Genomic DNA, 19301 nt, shown 5'->3' with positions numbered 1-19301 from the left:
GTGAGACGATAGATTAATACAGTTTGTGATTACACAGAACCATGATCCGCTTACGAAAATTAAACATGGTTCTATGTAGGGATGTCACAAGTACCGGTACTTCGATACCAAGTACATACTGAAATGTTAAAAATGTGACAATAGTATCTGTATAGCATCGACTCACAAGTAGACCATATTCGGTCCCGCAGCTGCGTTCAGTCGCGTCACGCAGGGCTCCAGACTGTAGCCGAAGCGTCTGTGTATATTAAATACTATTTAAATATTACTCTGCCATATTTTGTGTCTATGTCTGAAGGGGGGTACACACACACACGCACACACAAACATGCGCGCTGTCTTTTTAGCCTCTGCCGTGTCACTGAGGGCATGAGAATTAATTTACCGTTTCATTTGAGAAAACTGTCATATCATGAACACAGAGACTCAAAGGTCACGGCAACCCGTCAAAATAGAAGTTCGATTTAAACGTGAATACATACAGAATATATTAGGTTTGTAGTTGTCATTGTTGCCAATTTGTACCATTTGTCAAGCAATAAAAACGATTGTTTTAACAGTCTAAACATGCATTCTTCATTTGTTCTTTCATGATTGTCTAGTTTTACAGTAGGCCAATGCACAGGAGAAATGTTAAGAACAACCCAGCAAGAATAACCCAGAATAGCAAATCCATTAATGGTAAAAAATGACTACATTTTGGGTTTTCTCAACAGCCCAGCCTGCTGGGTTAAGATGCCACTGGGTTAATTTAACCCAACATGTGTTCTGTCCAATATTTACCCAGCGCTGAGTTGCCAATTGGGTTGTTTTTAACCCAGCCATTTTTAGAGTGTACAATAAATAAATACAATTATTTAAATACATATGTTTAATATTTAATTAAACAAATAGAATTCAATTAAAAAGTCAAATTATTTGCATGAAATATTAAAATACATAAATCATCTTTGAATTTGGTTTGTAGGATTTGCAGGAATAGCCATGGGTTACATTTGATTACACTGTGACCAAAGTCAGCTAAAGCTAAATGAAAATATGATTCCTCTTTGTAGTGCTCAAACCTTGTACGGTTTCCATCAGTCACACGGCTGCAGCGAACTCCAATTTCTTCTGTCATTTTAGGAGGCAAATTATCCTAAAGTGATTAGAAGCCACTAGTCACCCGGACAAGATTTATGTAAATGTGAACCCCCAACCGTCTATTACTGGAGACAAAACTGAAAAGAGCCGAATATTCTGCAGCCAGAATCTAAAGGTTTATGTCTTTCTTTTTAACTTTTAGCCTTTACCAAATTGGGTTTCAGAATGCGTCAAGGGCCAAATTTGACAAATGAAGGCATCAGATGTGGATAAACGCACAAGTTGGTCTGCTTGTTTTGGCCTTTATCGACTAATGAAACATTCAAGCACAATTTAAGGGAATGAGGTCAGGATCTCTGAACTAGCCATGATCTTTCCCTCACAGAATCCAGATTTACTTCCGTCTACAAGAGCAATTTCTGTATTCCGATAAGTTCCTCGACTCAATCTGCTGAGAGTAAATTGCTTTTCTCCCTCTCATATGGCGAAGTCGCAAACATTTAGAGAAGCGAACAAAATGTTTTTATTGGATATGGCAGCAAACAGTCAGAGGTGTAAAGCTAGTGTGCATACCTAATGTGCCCTTACCAGAAGGAAATGGACTGTGATTATGATCTCCTCGGTTCCTACAGTTGGAAGGAAGTGATCTCGTGTCCATCAGAGCTGATGCAAATCACTCTCTCTCTCTCTCTCTCTCATAAGCGAGTGCTGGGGAAACCAGTCTGCCACCTGTGAGTGTACCGAAGACCAGCTAGTAAAGAGCTGTGCAAGTATATCATACTCACCTGGCCTCAAAAGAGGTGCTCTAGCGGCTAACGCTAAAGGCTACAATCTTAGATTAGCATTCTTATTAACATGCACAATTCCCATGCTGGTGAAACTGGTTCGAATCCAGCTTGAAGTGGTGTGTGCAGAACCGGAGGGGTTACAGTGGTGCCGTGACCCGGATCAAGGTGAGTGCAATGTAGGCCAGCTGTGGAAGTAAATCATACTCTCCTGGCCTTAAGAGAGGTGCACTAACAACTGAAGTTAAAGGCTACGGTCATTAAAAATCCTTGTTAGCATGCACAATTACCATGCCAGTGAAATGGTTTAAATCCAGCTTGGAGTGGTGCTAGTAGATCCAGAGTGGTTTGAGTGGTGCCATGACCCAGATCAAGGTTAGTGCAATGTAGGCCAGCTGTGGAGTTAAATCATACTCCCCTGGCCTCAAGAGAGGTGCTCTAGTTGCTGGTGCTAAAGGCTACAGTCTTTAGCATTCTTGTTAGAATACACAATTCCCATGCCAGTGACACTGGTTCTAATCCAGCTTAGAGTGATGCTACCGGAGGGGTTTAAGTGGTGTCGTGACCCGGATCAAGTTGAGTGCAACATTGGTCAGCTGTCGAAGTGTATCATACTCCCCTGGCCTCAAGAGAGGTGCTCTAGTTGCTGATGCTAAAGTCTATGGTCTTTAGCATTCTTGTTAGCATGCACAATTCCCATGCCGGTGACACTAGTTCGAATCCAGCTTGGAGTGGTGCTAGTAGAACTGAAGGGTTGGAGTGGTGCCGTGACCCGGATCGAGGTGAGTGCAACATTGTTCAGCTGTCAAAGTATATCATACTCCCCTGGCCTCAAGAGACGCGCACTAGCGACTGACGCTAAAAGCTATGGTCAATAGCATTCTTGTCCTTGTCACATCAAGTGCAGTTTGCAGGCACATGGAAAGAATCGGGGGCAGTTATCTTTTTTTATACAATCTGGATGCTCAGTATTGCAATGGCAATTGCATGTTTTACACAGTTTCTGTTACAGGTAAGTTAATCGCCGTTCTTGTATGCACTGCTAAACGCACATGTACAAACCATGTTAGTGAACTATGAGGGCATAAAAAAAATCATTCATTAATCATAATCCGGGAAAAAATTTCAATGAATCGAGATTTTGGTTTTAGGTCAAGTCGTCCAGCCCTAGTTACATGGGTGCTGTGACCCATATGGGAGTGAGTGTAGGAACTGATGCTAGAGGTTGCAGTCTCTAGGATTCCTTGTTTGCATGTCTACCTATCATGCAGGAAACGCATATCGAATCCTGCTAAGAGCAGTACGAGTAAAACTAGAGGCGGTATATTGGAGCCGTGACCCGGATAAACATCACTCCCCTGGGCTCAAGAAGTGCACTGGCGACTGACACTAGAGGCTGCGGTCTTTTGTGTCTTTGTTAGCATGCCTTCCTCCCATGACGGACACAGGTTCGAGTCCTACACGGAGTAGTGTGAGAAGAACCGAAGGGGTTAAATTGGTGCCGTGATCTGGATGGACAATTCTGTTTAAAATGAACATCAATTAATATTATCCTTTTGTTTGTTGAACTGTTGTATAAAATCAAAGCCACGTTTGCAATCATGTGGATATGGATTTGCATTCTCTCATATGATATATTATCAACATTAAAACAACTCACAAAGGGTTTGTGTTTTTTTTATGGAAGAGTCTGAATCTTTTATCGATCTTTATGCTCAGTCTGTGCCAGGCTGTTAGTTCTTCATGCTAGTATGTAATAAATCTACAGGTCCATTGTGGAGAACGGCAGTAATGTAGCGTGATTTGCCAAGGCAGCAGACTCTGCACACAACCTATACAAACGCTGCTCCTGTGGAAATGGATGCTGTCAGTTTTGACCGCAAAAGATTGGGTATTTTGATTGGATGTCATGTATTTACGGCATTGTGTCTGTTAGAAACACATACTCGGTTGTAATGTTGTTTTAAGGTGGGGTGAATTAAAGAAACCGCAAAACTCAGCATTTTGTTCATGTACCCCAGTTTGGGAACCACCGATCTAAGAAAAAAAAAGGTGAAATAAAACCACAGATGCCAATAAAAGAGCTTTTTTAGTGTGTGTGCCACATAGTATGTAGTATAAGTACAACGTGAACTTTCCATTCTAAACATCCTCAGTGCTGTTAATTGGGATTTAATTGCTTCATCAAGCAGAACTTCTATTTTCATCTGTCTACTTCAGAGACAGTTTTGCTGATTGAAACTATATAAAGCTGTTTGAAAATCAGATCAGCACTGCATAATGTCTAGCACACTAAGAAGGCTAATTTTATGTAATTTACAAAATCTAAACGGTCAGGCACATTGTATCCAGCAGAAATGTCATTTATATGCATATGCAGAAATAATAAATCAATTCACCTGCTTGATTTGCACATTGGACTGTTAATAATGTTCTTTCTTTCAGTTCTGCATAAATCCATGAGAGTCATTTTTCACAGGAGAGCTGGTCGTGCTGCTGTACTGCTAATGTTTTTACTCCCAAACAGTGAACATCATCTCTGCAGGTGTTCTGCAGTGTGCGGATTGCGTAACACACACGGAAGAGCTTCAGATCGCTCACATACGCGCTGAAGAGAGTCTTTACCAGCTTTACATTTTCAGCAGATTTTTACTGCGTTTTTTACCGACTGACTCAGCCGTTCCGCTCTAATGTCCACAGAGAGGAGCCTGACTTTCTGAGCCATTCCTCTGCCAAACGCTGACCTCCATTAAATAGTGTCATTACATATCAAATTATTCAATTAGCACGATTAACTCAATAGCCAGGCAACCTTACAGTAGAATCCCAGAGGAAAAGCATCAGCTCCTAACAGATGTAGGCTAAATTAGACCTCAATTGGCCAAATATGACATTTAAACAAAGCCACACTTTATGTGGTTGTATAATACAATATTATCATTTTGCTTGCTTTGCAGTATATCTACATGCAAAAATAGTTTGTAGTATTCTATGTTAAATGTTTCAAAATGACGATTGTTATAGCGATGAGTGTAACAATTGACTGTAACAATGACTAGCGATATAACGATGATGAGTATAACATGGACTATAATGATGACTAGCGATATAGCGATGAGTTTAACATGGACTATAACGATGACTAGCGATATAGCGATGAGAATAGCTATGACTATAACGATGACTAGCGATATAGCAATGAGTATAGCTATGACTATAATGATGACAAGCGATATAGCGATGAGTATAGCTATGACTATAACGATGAGTATATAACGATTGACAAGCGATATAACGATGAGTATAGCTATGACTATAACAATGACTAGCGATATAGCAATGAGTATAGCTATGACTATAACAATGACTAGCGATATAACGATGAGTATAGCTATGACTATAACGATGGCTAGCGATATAGCGATGAGTATAGCTATGACTATAACGATGACTAGCAATATAGCGATGAGTATAGCTATGACTATAACGATGACTAGCGATATAGCGATGAGTATAGCTATGACTATAGTGATGACAAGCGATATAGCGATGAGTATAGCTATGACTATAACGATGAGTATAGCTATGACTATAACGATTACTAGCGATATAGCAATGAGTATAGCTATGACTATAACAATGACTAGCGATATAGCAATGAGTATAGCTATGACTATAACAATGACTAGCGATATAACGATGAGTATAGCTATGACTATAACGATGACTAGCGATATAGCGATGAGTATAGCTATGACTATAACGATGACTAGCAATATAGCGATGAGTATAACATGGACTATAACGATGGCTAGTGATATAGCGATGAGTATAACATGGACTATAACGATGACTAGCGATATAGCGATGAGCATAGCTATGACTATAACGATGACTAGCGATATAGTGATGAAAATAGCTATGACTTTAAAGATGACTTTAAAGTCATAGCTATAATATAGCGATGAATATAGCTATGACTATAACGATTACTAGCGATATAGCAATGGGTATAGCTATGACTATAACAATGACTAGCGATATAACGATGAGTATAGCTATGACTATAACGATGACTAGCGGTATAGCTATGACTATAACGATGACTAGCAATATAGCGATGAGTATAACATGGACTATAACGATGGCTAGCGATATAGCGATGAGTATAACATGGACTATAACGATGACTAGGGATATAGCGATGAGTATAGCTATGACTATAACGATGACTAACGATATAGCGATGAATATAGCTATGACTATAACGATTACTAGCGATATAGCAATGAGTATAGCTATGACTATAACAATGACTAGCGATATAACGATGAGTATAGCTATGACTATAACGATGACTAGCGATATAGCGATGAGTATAGCTATGACTATAACGATGACTAGCAATATAGCGATGAGTATAACATGGACTATAACGATGGCTAGCGATATAGCGATGAGTATAACATGGACTATAACGATGACTAGCGATATAGCGATGAGTATAGCTATGACTATAACGATGACTAGCGATATAGCGATGAGTATAGCTATGACTATAACGATGACAAGCGATATAGCGATGAGTATAGCTATGACTATAACTATGAGTATAGCTATGACTATAACGATTACTAGCGATATAGCGATGAGTATAACATGGACTATAACGATGACTAGCGATATAGCGATGAGTATAGCTATGACTATAATGATGACTAGCGATATAGCGATGAGTATAGCTATGACTATAACGATGACTAGCGATATAGCGATGAGTATAGCTATGACTATAATGATGACTAGCGATATAGCGATGAGTATAGCTATGACTATAACGATGACAAGCGATATAGCGATGAGTATAGCTATGACTATAACGATGAGTATAGCTATGACTATAACGATTACTAGCGATATAGCAATGAGTATAGCTATGACTATAATGATGACTAGAGATATAGCGATGAATATAGCTATGACTATAATGATGACTAGAGATATAGCGATGAATATAGCTATGACTATAATGATGACTAGAGATATAGCGATGAATATAGCTATGACTATAATGATGACTAGAGATATAGCGATGAATATAGCTATGACTATAATGATGACTAGAGATATAACGATGAGTATAGCTATGACTATAATGATGACTAGAGATATAGCGATGAATATAGCTATGACTATAATGATGACTAGAGATATAGTGATGAATATAGCTATGACTATAACGATTACTAGCGATATAGCAATGGGTATAGCTATGACTATAACAATGACTAGCGATATAACGATGAGTATAGCTATGACTATAACGATGACTAGCGGTATAGCTATGACTATAACGATGACTAGCAATATAGCGATGAGTATAACATGGACTATAACGATGGCTAGCGATATAGCGATGAGTATAACATGGACTATAACGATGACTAGCGATATAGCGATGAGTATAGCTATGACTATAACGATGACTAACGATATAGCGATGAATATAGCTATGACTATAACGATTACTAGCGATATAGCAATGAGTATAGCTATGACTATAACAATGACTAGCGATATAACGATGAGTATAGCTATGACTATAACGATGACTAGCGATATAGCGATGAGTATAGCTATGACTATAACGATGACTAGCAATATAGCGATGAGTATAACATGGACTATAACGATGGCTAGCGATATAGCGATGAGTATAACATGGACTATAACGATGACTAGCGATATAGCGATGAGTATAGCTATGACTATAACGATGACTAGCGATATAGCGATGAGTATAGCTATGACTATAACGATGACAAGCGATATAGCGATGAGTATAGCTATGACTATAACTATGAGTATAGCTATGACTATAACGATGACTAGCGATATAGCGATGAGTATAGCTATGACTATAATGATGACTAGCGATATAGCGATGAGTATAGCTATGACTATAACGATGACTAGCGATATAGCGATGAGTATAGCTATGACTATAATGATGACTAGCGATATAGCGATGAGTATAGCTATGACTATAACGATGACAAGCGATATAGCGATGAGTATAGCTATGACTATAACGATGAGTATAGCTATGACTATAACGATTACTAGCGATATAGCAATGAGTATAGCTATGACTATAATGATGACTAGAGATATAGCGATGAATATAGCTATGACTATAATGATGACTAGAGATATAGTGATGAATATAGCTATGACTATAATGATGACTAAAGATATAGCGATGAATATAGCTATGACTATAACGATGACTAGCGATTATAGTGATGAGTATAACATGGACTATAACGATGACTAGCGATATAGTAGTGTTTTCACGATACCAAAATTATGACTTCGATACGATACCAGACCAAAATACTTCGATACCGATACTAAATCAATACCACGGTAAAAATAAGATTAATATGACAACATAACTTATTATTCAATGTTTTTTATTTAAACTAAAAATTACCTTGTCCAGCAGTTCCTGCCCTTGTTTTTGACCAGCTCTACACACACGTCCTGACACCTGCTGTCACACATCCACACAAATTAAGAGATACAGCTCATGTTAACGCGGTCCTCCTTAAAGTACCGGTAATAATAAAAGTCCAGATCGTACCGTTTGCAATAGCAGGGTATCGCAATATTTTCTAGTCCCGGTATATCGTGCAACACTACGATATAGCGATGAGTATAACATTGATTTCTATGCGTGAACATATAGTAAGCTGTAATGTATTCCTGTGATCACAGCTGAACTCACTGAAGTCGTCAGTGTCACATGATCCTTCACAAACCATTCTAATGATGATTTAATTCTCGAGAAATATTATTATTATCAATGTTGAAAACAGCTGCGCTCCGTTATGTGGATACCATGATACATTTGAATGCGTCCATGCTTAATACAAGTATCATTATTAATTTTTATTTTTATTTTTTACTCGTCCCTTTTAAATGGTAATGTATCATGTTCTCTCCAGAAAATGTTAAGCAGCAAAAAACTTTTTTAACATTGCCAAAATCATTATATTCGGGATCATGTGACACTAAAGACTGGAGTAATGATGCTAAAAATTCAGCTTATTTTAAATTCTAATATTTCACAATTCAAATAAATAAATCAAATAAATGCAGCCTTGTTGAGCAGAAGAGACTAAAACGTTTGTCTACAATAGCACAAAGGAGGCAGTGTTTAATTCAGTGGATTAATTGACATGAATATTTAATATATGTTTGCAGCATTAAATAACTCTATAGTAAAACTTGGATATTGTTCATCCCTATCGCCTCGTTTCCTATTCCCACCTGTCAAGCATGCTCGCTGCTGGTACACTGCCATTCCTGTTCATGTCATTTTCATGTACCTTTATTAAGAGCCACAGGAATGTCAGCGGTAATTAAACAGCATGAGATGTCTGACCAGCTGTTGCCCTCACATGTTGCCAAGTGGGTGGTTTCACACGCCGGGAAATTTGTGCATTACATTTTAATTGTTTGGAGTCGTTTGCCCCAAACTCCAGCCCATTCTGGAATCAAAAAGAATATTATAATGCTGTGTAATGAAGAGGGAAAGCTGTTTACCAGCCGGCGCAACAAGAGTGTGACATTCGGGGACCTGCTGGACGGAAAGAAATGAAGAAGTGATTACGCCATTGTGCTTTTCCAGCAATTAGTCATTAAAACGCCACAGCTTGAATGTGTGGAGTAAACACTAGAAATGGTGCAGACAGACACACACACACACGTTCTAGCAGCAAACCCTGACGGCTTCATAAGGTAAATCAGGATTTTAATTAGCTTGTAAGTGGTTGGTGTCAGATCACGTCCAGGATTTGTGGCCTCCGCCTTCCCATGGATGGTGTCGACGCGTGGCATACGGTGCGAGGAAGCTGCTCTCAGCGTGAGCGCGTGTCAGGTGACTGAAGCTGCATCTATAATGCATGACTGTGGCACTTCTGCTGCTGCCATGACGACAGGGAGGGGAGGAGCTCTGCTGCCTCAGTGGGATAAGGGCTTTAATCAGAACCTCATGAATTATGCATGAGTTCCTCCTCTTCTCATGTGGCTAATGACTGGGGCTCTTAATGCGGTCGCATATGTGCACAAAACTAACACTGCAGATGAGAGTGGCACGAAGCGAAGCAACAGAAGCCAATAGAACTGATTATAATCAGTGAGGCTGACGACTGGGGACGCTAATGATTGATTAACTGTCGATAATAGTTTAATTGATAAAACTTATAATGATTAATTAAGCAAGGTAATCAGTGGAGTGGATAGTTTTGCAGCAGAAACGAGGAAAAATTAAACGTGTCGGAGATACATAGTCATTATTATACATATTATACAGACATGCAGTAGATTAGGTAGTCTAGCGAAACATAACTACACATTTTTTGTTGGTTTAACTTGAAAAAGTAAGTAACCCGGTTGCCTGAAAATTTTGAGTTTATTGAAATTTAACATTTGAGTTGATACAATGAAGGAAATTTGTTTAATAAATAGAAACTCAAAATATTTTTGTATCTGAACCACATAAAAAATGTGATAAATCATGAAAATAGCACTATTTGGCTGCGTCATCACAAATACAACACACACAATTACCCAATATGCTTATAAAATATTTTAATAATATTTTAATAAAGGTTGTCAAATCTCAAAAAATTGTTCATTGTATTAACTCAAAATTAAGGCAATCAGGTAACTTTTTTCCAAAATAATTTTTTACAGTGGAACCAAGGCTTTAAAAAAACCCTCCAAACAAGGGATTTTACTGAATATAAGAACTGCTTATGTAAACGGCATAATAAAAGTACATTTTTATACAATCTGAGTAATCAAGCCGTGATCCAGCAGTAAAACTATCCGATTGTTCTCTATACACTGTAAAAAAATATTTAAAAAATAAGTTACCTGGTTGCCTTAAAATTTTGAGTTCAGTGAGATTAAAATTTTGAGTTAATACAATGAATATTTTTAAGATTCGACAACCTTTATTAAAAGATTATTAAAAGATTTTGTAATCATATTGGGTAATTGTGCGTGTTGTATTTGTTATGATGCAGTAAAACATGCCAAATTGTGCTATTTTCATGATTTATCACATTTTTTTAATGTGGTTCAGGTACAATATTTTGAGTTTCTATTTATTAAACTAATTTCGTTCATTGTATAAACTCAAATTTTTAATTTCAATAAACTAAAAATTTCAAGGCAACCAGGTTACTTACTTTTGAAGTTAAACCAACAATATTTTTACACACCTGGTATCCAGTTTCCATCGGTTGAACTTTTAAATGACATAGGAAAACAACGTCATGATCGCTACAGTCAGATCACTGAAGTGCTATTGCTTTAGCGAAGCATCGTGTCATTGTCACTCAGTTGTATTATGTTGTGTTTGGGCTCGTTCGAGACCAGCCGCTCTAAATAAAGATTTGTCATATGTAAACTGTATCCACGTAGCCTCACATCATGCTCAAGTCTAGTCAGAATATGAGTCTGATACTGCTCCAATGGCCAGTGATAGACCTACACCCAATCCGAGCAACGGAGCGACGCATAACGTTAGTTGTCAAATGTCAACAGAGCTCAACTGCACTGTGTTGCCAACTCTGCGGTTTTCCCGCGGGTTGTTTTCCATGTCCGCGGATTAAAGCGACCTCAATAATGTGATATGTAGACCCAGGAAGGCAACAATGCCAAAATAACACATTTTACCCCCAAACACCTTTTTTTTTTGGAGAATTCGCCAAAACAAACACGCCCCAACCCAAATGGATCACGCCATCTACGATAGCTCCACCCCCAAATTTACAAACACACTATGCAAAACAAGCACCTCCCCCTAATGAGTGGACACGCCCCCTACAGCGGATTTTGCTTACAGAAATTGCTTACAGCACCTTCAAGAAACATGACAACTCCTCCCGCTTCGGATTTAAGAGGTTAAGGTTAACAGGTTATCACTGATTTAAACAACAGTCGATTATTGGAGTTTATGTAAATTGACATTGCTACCGTCTACACTGGATGCGGAGCAGCACAACAAATTCCCGGCGGAAACTGAACTGATGCTCTGTTCTATTTCTGACTTACTTCTGATACAGACAAATTAATTTCGACTTATTTTTTGGACGCGGTATAAGGGGCCGTCTACACAATGCCGTTAAAAAAAAAAAAAAATGTTTTATACATTTTGACCTTTCATTTACACTGACAATGAAACCTGATTTCAAAACGTTGCGTTTTCATACTCCAAAATGCCAAAGTTCTTGAAAACGATACCGTTATCACCATAGATATCCATAATAAAGGCTAGATGTCTCGTGCACGCTGTTGGCCAATGGAGGTCTCCGTCCGCAACTGGCGGCCATCTTGTCACAGGCAGCTCGCCCACTCGTAACAGTGTGTTTTAATGCTGCATGTACCTTTAAATAACCATAACTTGCTCAATTTTCAACCGATTTTCAACTTATTTCTTTTGTTATAAACGTCAGAGATGTAGTTATGACACTACATACTTATGAATAATTATAACCATGGACTTCAATATGAAAGTAACATTGAACAGAACAGACAGGTGCAATGAATATACATACACACACAGTATTTATGTTAAATCAATATATAGGCTACTAAAACTGTGTTTTATATATATATATAGCCTTTATTATGAATATGGATATATACACACTTTATAATAAGAATATCACTATCATAATAAAATAATTTGTATTTTTTTTAAAACATGCAAACTAAGTTTATTTTAACTTCAAAAACGCAATTTACTAGGATTTTCCCCCATACATTTCACTGTGCCTACTTCAGAGATGACTTTTCTCACATCATTTTGCCTACCATTAAATCCCTTACCTCTTTAGAAAGCTGAGACCCAGTAGTTTCTTAGGAAACGAGCAGAATAATTGTGGGAAGTAGTGGCACAGAGTTATAGCGGCTAGAATATTGTTTCTTTACACAAGCTTCGGCGTTTATCGAAACGAAAAGCTGCAATTTCAGCGTGTTAAAGCATCCAGATGTGTAGCCATGTTAATAACGTTTGTAAGAAACCAAATCATTTGTAAATCCGTCAAGATTTCAGCGAGATCAGAGTATTTATGTTCGTACAGATCACTCATCTTACATCAGGTTCCTCAGAGCCCGACAGAAAGCCTGCCTGTGACAAGATGGCCGCCGGTGATGCCGATGGTGACTCCGCCGTAAGACATCTAGCCTTTATCATGGATATCTACGGTTATCACCTGTAAACTACAAAAAAACATGAATTTGTTAAAACAGAGGCATTATGCACATGCCTATTAGCTTTTCAATGTATATGTGCTTGGTGTTTCTTTACAAAATGACATCGCCACCTACTGGCCTGGCATGAATAATGCAGCATTTTCAGTCATCTTTGAGGATCCTTGTGAACAGCATCAACTGTACAGCGGAAAAGCTAAATATTTTTTTTTCTTCTGTTTTTAGTATATCATTGTCATGGAAATGTACCTCTAAAGCTGAAAATACTTTCATCTCTAACATCAATAGTCATCAGTTAAAACGTACCCTTTATTTCTCTCCACCAAATAGCGATCCACTCGAATCCTGGAAAGCAGCCTGCTGTGACCACAATCAGAGGCCCTGAAATTAATAGACATGTTAATTTCCGAACACCTGTTCATCAGAAACACCTGTTAGATCATTCAGCTCAGAGCAAGGCACGGCCTCAATCCCATAATCCTCTGCTCCATTCTCTCTCTGACAGCTATCAGACCTTCACAGCCACACTTAGACAAGCTGTATCAGTGGCATTAGACAGATTATTCTCTTATCTAAATTGAAATGACACTGAACAATAATGGAGCTCTCTGAACATCTCAAAGGGGAGTTTGCATTTTAAATATGTGACTAAAGAGATCCTCTAATTTTGTGAGTGAAACAATTCAACTAAACTAACATTAAACTGTCAACTTTGACTTTGAACATTGAAGCATTAACAAGACTATATATATGTATATGAAGGAGAGAGCGAGAGAGAGAGAGAGAGAGAGAGAGAGAGAGAGCGAGAGAGAGAGAGAGAGAGAGAGAGAGAGAGAGAGAGAGAGAGAGAGAGAGAGAGAGAGAGAGAGAGAGAGAGAGAGAGAGAGAGAAACCGTGTGAAAGAAATTGATTTCTAAGAAAAAAATCCTACATTAATCCTGTGGAAGCCTTGACCGTGAAATAGTTTTCACAGAATCTTTGATTGACAGAATATGTTCGGGAATTTCTGAAAGAAGGTGGGTTTTAATTTTAAGCGCGCAGGGGAAACCCAGATGACCTGCTACTGTACATGTGAAAGATATAAAATATGCACAACCAGAACACACAGGGGTGAGAACCATGCAGAACTCAGCTGAAAATACACATTACATTTCAATTCCATTCCTGAACCCTGAGTTCTCAAACACTGAGAGACATTCACAGAACCGCTGAATTTTTTTAGTTAATACATTTTGCACATTATCATACAACAGTATTTCCAATGGTATATTGGTATTACAAATCAAATTGTTTGATTACAATGTTATTGCCACCTATATAGAATTTATCATTGAATGTATATAGGCTACTGTACTTTTATTCATCAAGGACACATTCATTGATTAAAAGTGACAGTGAAGATAGTAACGTTTCTATTTTGATTTCTATTAAATAAATTGTTCTTTTGAACTTTCAATTAATCAAAGAATCCTGAAAAATCAAATATATCACAGTTTCCACAAAAATATGAAGCTGATTATACACTGATAATAATCCTAAATGTGTGTTGATCATCAGATCCTCATGAGAATGATTAGTGAAGGATCATGTGACACTGAAGACTGGAGTAATGATGATAAATTCAGCTTTGATCACAGGAATAAATCACACTTTACTATATATTCACAGAGAGAACAGATTATTTGCATTATAATAATATTTTACAATTTTGATGGTATTTTTGATCAAATAAATGCAGCCATGGTGAGCAGAAGAGACTCTTAAAAATTTTTTTTTTGTATATTTAAATGTTATTATGATGGGGGAAAAAATAGTCAAAATTATTGATAATCATAAACTTCTATGTTTTGTCCTGTTAAATTCCTGTTTGGAGTTTATGCGTGTTAAAGTGTAGTACAGTAAATTCCTCGTCCCGTCGTGTCAATTATTTTCCCAACTCAACATCCTGTGGAGTTAATCTTCTTGACTGAAAGGAAGTCAATCCTGGTGGGGAACTCTATCACACAATGGCGTTCACTCAACTTGACCTTAAACATGACCAACACTAGCCCGGATGCCAGACGAACTTAGCCCCGCCCACATCATTTGTAGGTCGGGCAGTTCGGTCTGGCCTCGCTCCATAGAGGAGTAATTATCACTGAACAGACACTGACCAATGAGATCATCAGGGCGGGCTTTAGACGATGACGGACAGATGATCAACAGAAACTGACCAATGAGATCATCAGGGCGGGCTTTAGCCGATGACGGACAGATGATCAACAGAAACTGACCAATGAGATCATCAGGGCGGGCTTTAGCCGATGACGGACAGATGATCAACAGAAACTGACCAATGAGATCATCAGGGCGGGCTTTAGCCGATGACGGACAGATGATCAACAGAAACTGACCAATGAGATCATCAGGGCGGGCTTTAGCCGATGACAGACAGATGATCAACATAAACTGACTAATGAGATCATCAGGGCGGGCTTTAGCCGATGACGGACAGATGATCAACACAAACTGACCAATGGACAGATGATCAACAGTAACTGACCAATGAGATCATCAGGGCGGGCTTTAGCCGATGACGGACAGATGATCAACAGAAACTGACCAATGAGATCATCAGGGCGGGCTTTAGCCGATGACGGACAGATGATCAACACAAACTGACCAATGAGATCATCAGGGCGGGCTTTAGACGATGACGGACAGATGATCAACAGAAACTGACCAATGAGATCATCAGGGCGGGCTTTAGCCGATGACGGACAGATGATCAACTGAAACTGACCAATGAGATCATCAGGGCGGGCTTTAGCTGATGACGGACAGATGATCAACAGAAACTGACCAATGAGATCATCAGGGCGGGCTTTAGCCGATGAAGGACAGATGATCAACAGTAACTGACCAATGAGATCATCAGGGCGGGCTTTAGCCGATGACAGACAGATGATCAACAGAAACTGACCAATGAGATCATCAGGGCGGGCTTTAGCCGATGACAGACAGATGATCAACAGAAACTGACCAATGAGATCATCAGGGCAGGCTTTAGCCGATGACGGACAGATGATCAACAGAAACTGACTAATGAGATCATCAGGGCGGGCTTTAGCCGATGACGGACAGATGATCAACAGAAACTGACCAATGAGATCATCAGGGCGGGCTTTAGACGATGACGGACAGATGATCAACAGAAACTGACCAATGAGATCATCAGGGCGGGCTTTAGACGATGACGGACAGATGATCAACAGAAACTGACCAATGAGATCATCAGGGCGGGCTTTAGCCGATGACGGACAGATGATTAACTGAAACTGACCAATGAGATCATCAGGGCGGGCTTTAGCTGATGACGGACAGATGATCAACAGAAACTGACCAATGAGATCATCAGGGCGGGCTTTAGCTGATGACGGACAGATGATCAACAGTAACTGACCAATGAGATCATCAGGGCGGGCTTTAGACGATGATGGACAGATGATCAACTGAAACTGACCAATGAGATCATCAGGGCGGGCTTTAGCCGATGACAGACAGATGATCAACAGAAACTGACCAATGAGATCATCAGGGCGGGCTTTAGCTGATGACGGACAGATGATCAACAGAAACTGACCAATGAGATCATCAGGGCGGGCTTTAGCCGATGACGGACAGATGATCAACAGAAACTGACCAATGAGATCATCAGGGCGGGCTTTAGCCGATGACGGACAGATGATCAACAGTAACTGACCAATGAGATCATCAGGGCGGGCTTTAGCCGATGACGGACAGATGATCAACAGAAACTGACCAATGAGATCATCAGGGCGGGCTTTAGCCGATGACGGACAGATGATCAACAGTAACTGACCAATGAGATCATCAGGGCGGGCTTTAGCCGATGACGGACAGATGATCAACAGAAACTGACCAATGAGATCATCAGGGCGGGCTTTAGCCCTGCGGGGAAAAAAAACGTGGACTTGGCAACCCAGTGCAGTTGAGCTCTGTTGACGTCGCTCCGCTGCTCTGATTGGTTGTCGGTCTGTCCAATCAAGGTCTTTCCTGGTTGGGTTGAAACACGCCCCATAATCACAGCCCAATGGAGCATCAGACTCATATTCTGACTAGAGCTGAGGATGACCACGTCAGGCTAGAGCAACACCGTTATTGATGCATTATTTGAGAGATCCTTCCGGCACAATTAATCTTTAAAAAAAATTATTTGTTGAGATGTGAGATGATAACTTAATGAATTAAACTTGCAACACAGTGCAGTTTGAAACATCTGTGTTTCATATTGTATACCTAATGTACTTATCAGTTTAAAAAGCGGCGTCCATGGGTGTCACTAGGCCCTTTTTAGGGGGGCTTCAGCAGAATAAGGCATTAATGTGCCTTTAGAAGTAATAATAAACAGCCAATATTGTAGTAATATGCATGCTAATAAGCAACTAGTTAATAGTGAGAATTAGACTTAACTAAATTCACTTTTTTTCATACTCTCATTGAGCCGCCCTAAAATTCAGATCCTAGAATCGCCCCGATGGCGTCCATTTCAGGACAGTGAAGCAGCACTTCATCACTGAACAGACGTCTGAACATCTGACCGCAAGATTTCAGGAAATCCTGATGAATACACATCAGATTTGCATTGAACCAAAAGGGTTATTTAAAACCAGTCTTCTGCAGTTTTGCCCCTAAACATGTTGAATTGTTTTGACAGATGAAAATACGATGGCGAAAATCATAAGCTGGAGAAATGACGGATGTACCGGAAGAAGAGAATGTGAAATCAGAGGAAAGATTGGGCACCCCTGTGATGAGATTAGAGGAGCGAGAGGAGTCACATCCTATTCCTCTGTCAGGAATCAAGTGACGGATTCTCGCTCTCTCACTCTGACAAATTGAATTTAACAGTTTTGACATTTTGTCCCAGAAACTGAATTTCACAGCTCTGAAAAGCCGTCCCGTCTTGCATTTGGCTCAACATACATGATGACGTTGACTGAGCGATGGTGACAGATGGAATCAGTCAGGGTTTGGGTCATGATTATAATAATACAAGACAGAGAAGAAAAACTTATTTTTGCATTAATGTGGTCATCTATATCATCTGTTTTGCTCCAATGGTTTGAAAAAGTAGGTTTTCAACAAAATTCAAAATGGTGGACAGCAAGTGTGACCGAATATGGTATAATTTCATTATACATTTTGACCAGAAGGTGGCACTGTCCAAACCTGTTAAATTATCTTCAGGGCATGGTGACGATAATACATACCAAGTTGTGCAACAACACGCTAAAGCATTCATAAAATAGAACATTTTATGACAAAATTCAAAGTGGCCGATATGGAAAAATTTGTAACATTAAGTATTATTTGACTCGGTATGCTGCACTAAAAGAGACAACAAGAAAGTTTTTGGCCAAACTGTTCAGAAGTTATATACAAAAAAGCATATCTCCTGACAAGTAGGTGGCGCTGTGCCGAAATGCTGCATGTAGCCTCAGGTCATGCCTGTGATGATGTGTACCAATATTCCCCCAATATGCAAGTGTTGATGAGATATAGGCTGCATTTGAAATCGCATACTTCCAACTATAGAAGGTGAAAAATAGTATATGACAAAATAAGTATGTTTGAATCCCAGTACTCATAAAAGAGCAGGCAAAGGGTACCTGGATGACCTACTACTTCCAGTCCAGTGAGTCCAAGTGTGCATACGATGGACACTTTACTATCCCATGAGGCCACGGGCCTATGTGAAGGACAGTAGATGTGACCATGAACTGGTAGGTCACATGATAATGACAACATGGTGGATGTAGAACGTCCGCATTACATTCATACTACACACACTCATACTATATAGAACATACATTTTTTTAGTGGTCATGAAGTAAGAATAAAAATAAGTGCATGCTCAGGAGTATGCAATTTCAGACAGCCATAGCCATGGTCTTCGTCAAATTCAGTTGTTAATTACTCAAGAATTGATCGGTTTATCAAGAAGCCCTTTTCCCAGCATGATCCAATCATCTTATTGAAGAAATCAGAGGAAAAAGAACTTTGTTTTTAACCTGTATGGTTCAAAAGATATTAGCATAAACATAAGTGTAAATTTGGACAGTTGGTGGCGCTAGACGG

At 39.1% G+C, this 19301-nt stretch overlaps 1 long non-coding RNA gene across 1 annotated transcript in view; it reads right to left on the bottom strand.

The window, feature by feature from the left end:
* LOC137084915 (uncharacterized) overlaps nt 1-19301 on the bottom strand; it is a 96950-nt gene that overhangs the window by 46676 nt on the left and 30973 nt on the right. Inside the window, exons 2-3 of the long non-coding RNA XR_010906829.1 lie at nt 13467-13541; nt 1672-1812 (exon numbers count right to left, since the gene is read on the bottom strand). This is a non-coding gene — a long non-coding RNA (uncharacterized lncRNA). The remainder of the gene's footprint in view (nt 1-1671; nt 1813-13466; nt 13542-19301) is intronic.

Source organism: Pseudorasbora parva, chromosome 8 (assembly GCF_024679245.1).
Source record: "Pseudorasbora parva isolate DD20220531a chromosome 8, ASM2467924v1, whole genome shotgun sequence".
NCBI lineage: Eukaryota > Metazoa > Chordata > Actinopteri > Cypriniformes > Gobionidae > Pseudorasbora > Pseudorasbora parva.
The sequence above is the reverse complement of the archived record's forward strand: the minus strand, read 5'-3'. Positions and strand labels throughout refer to the sequence as shown.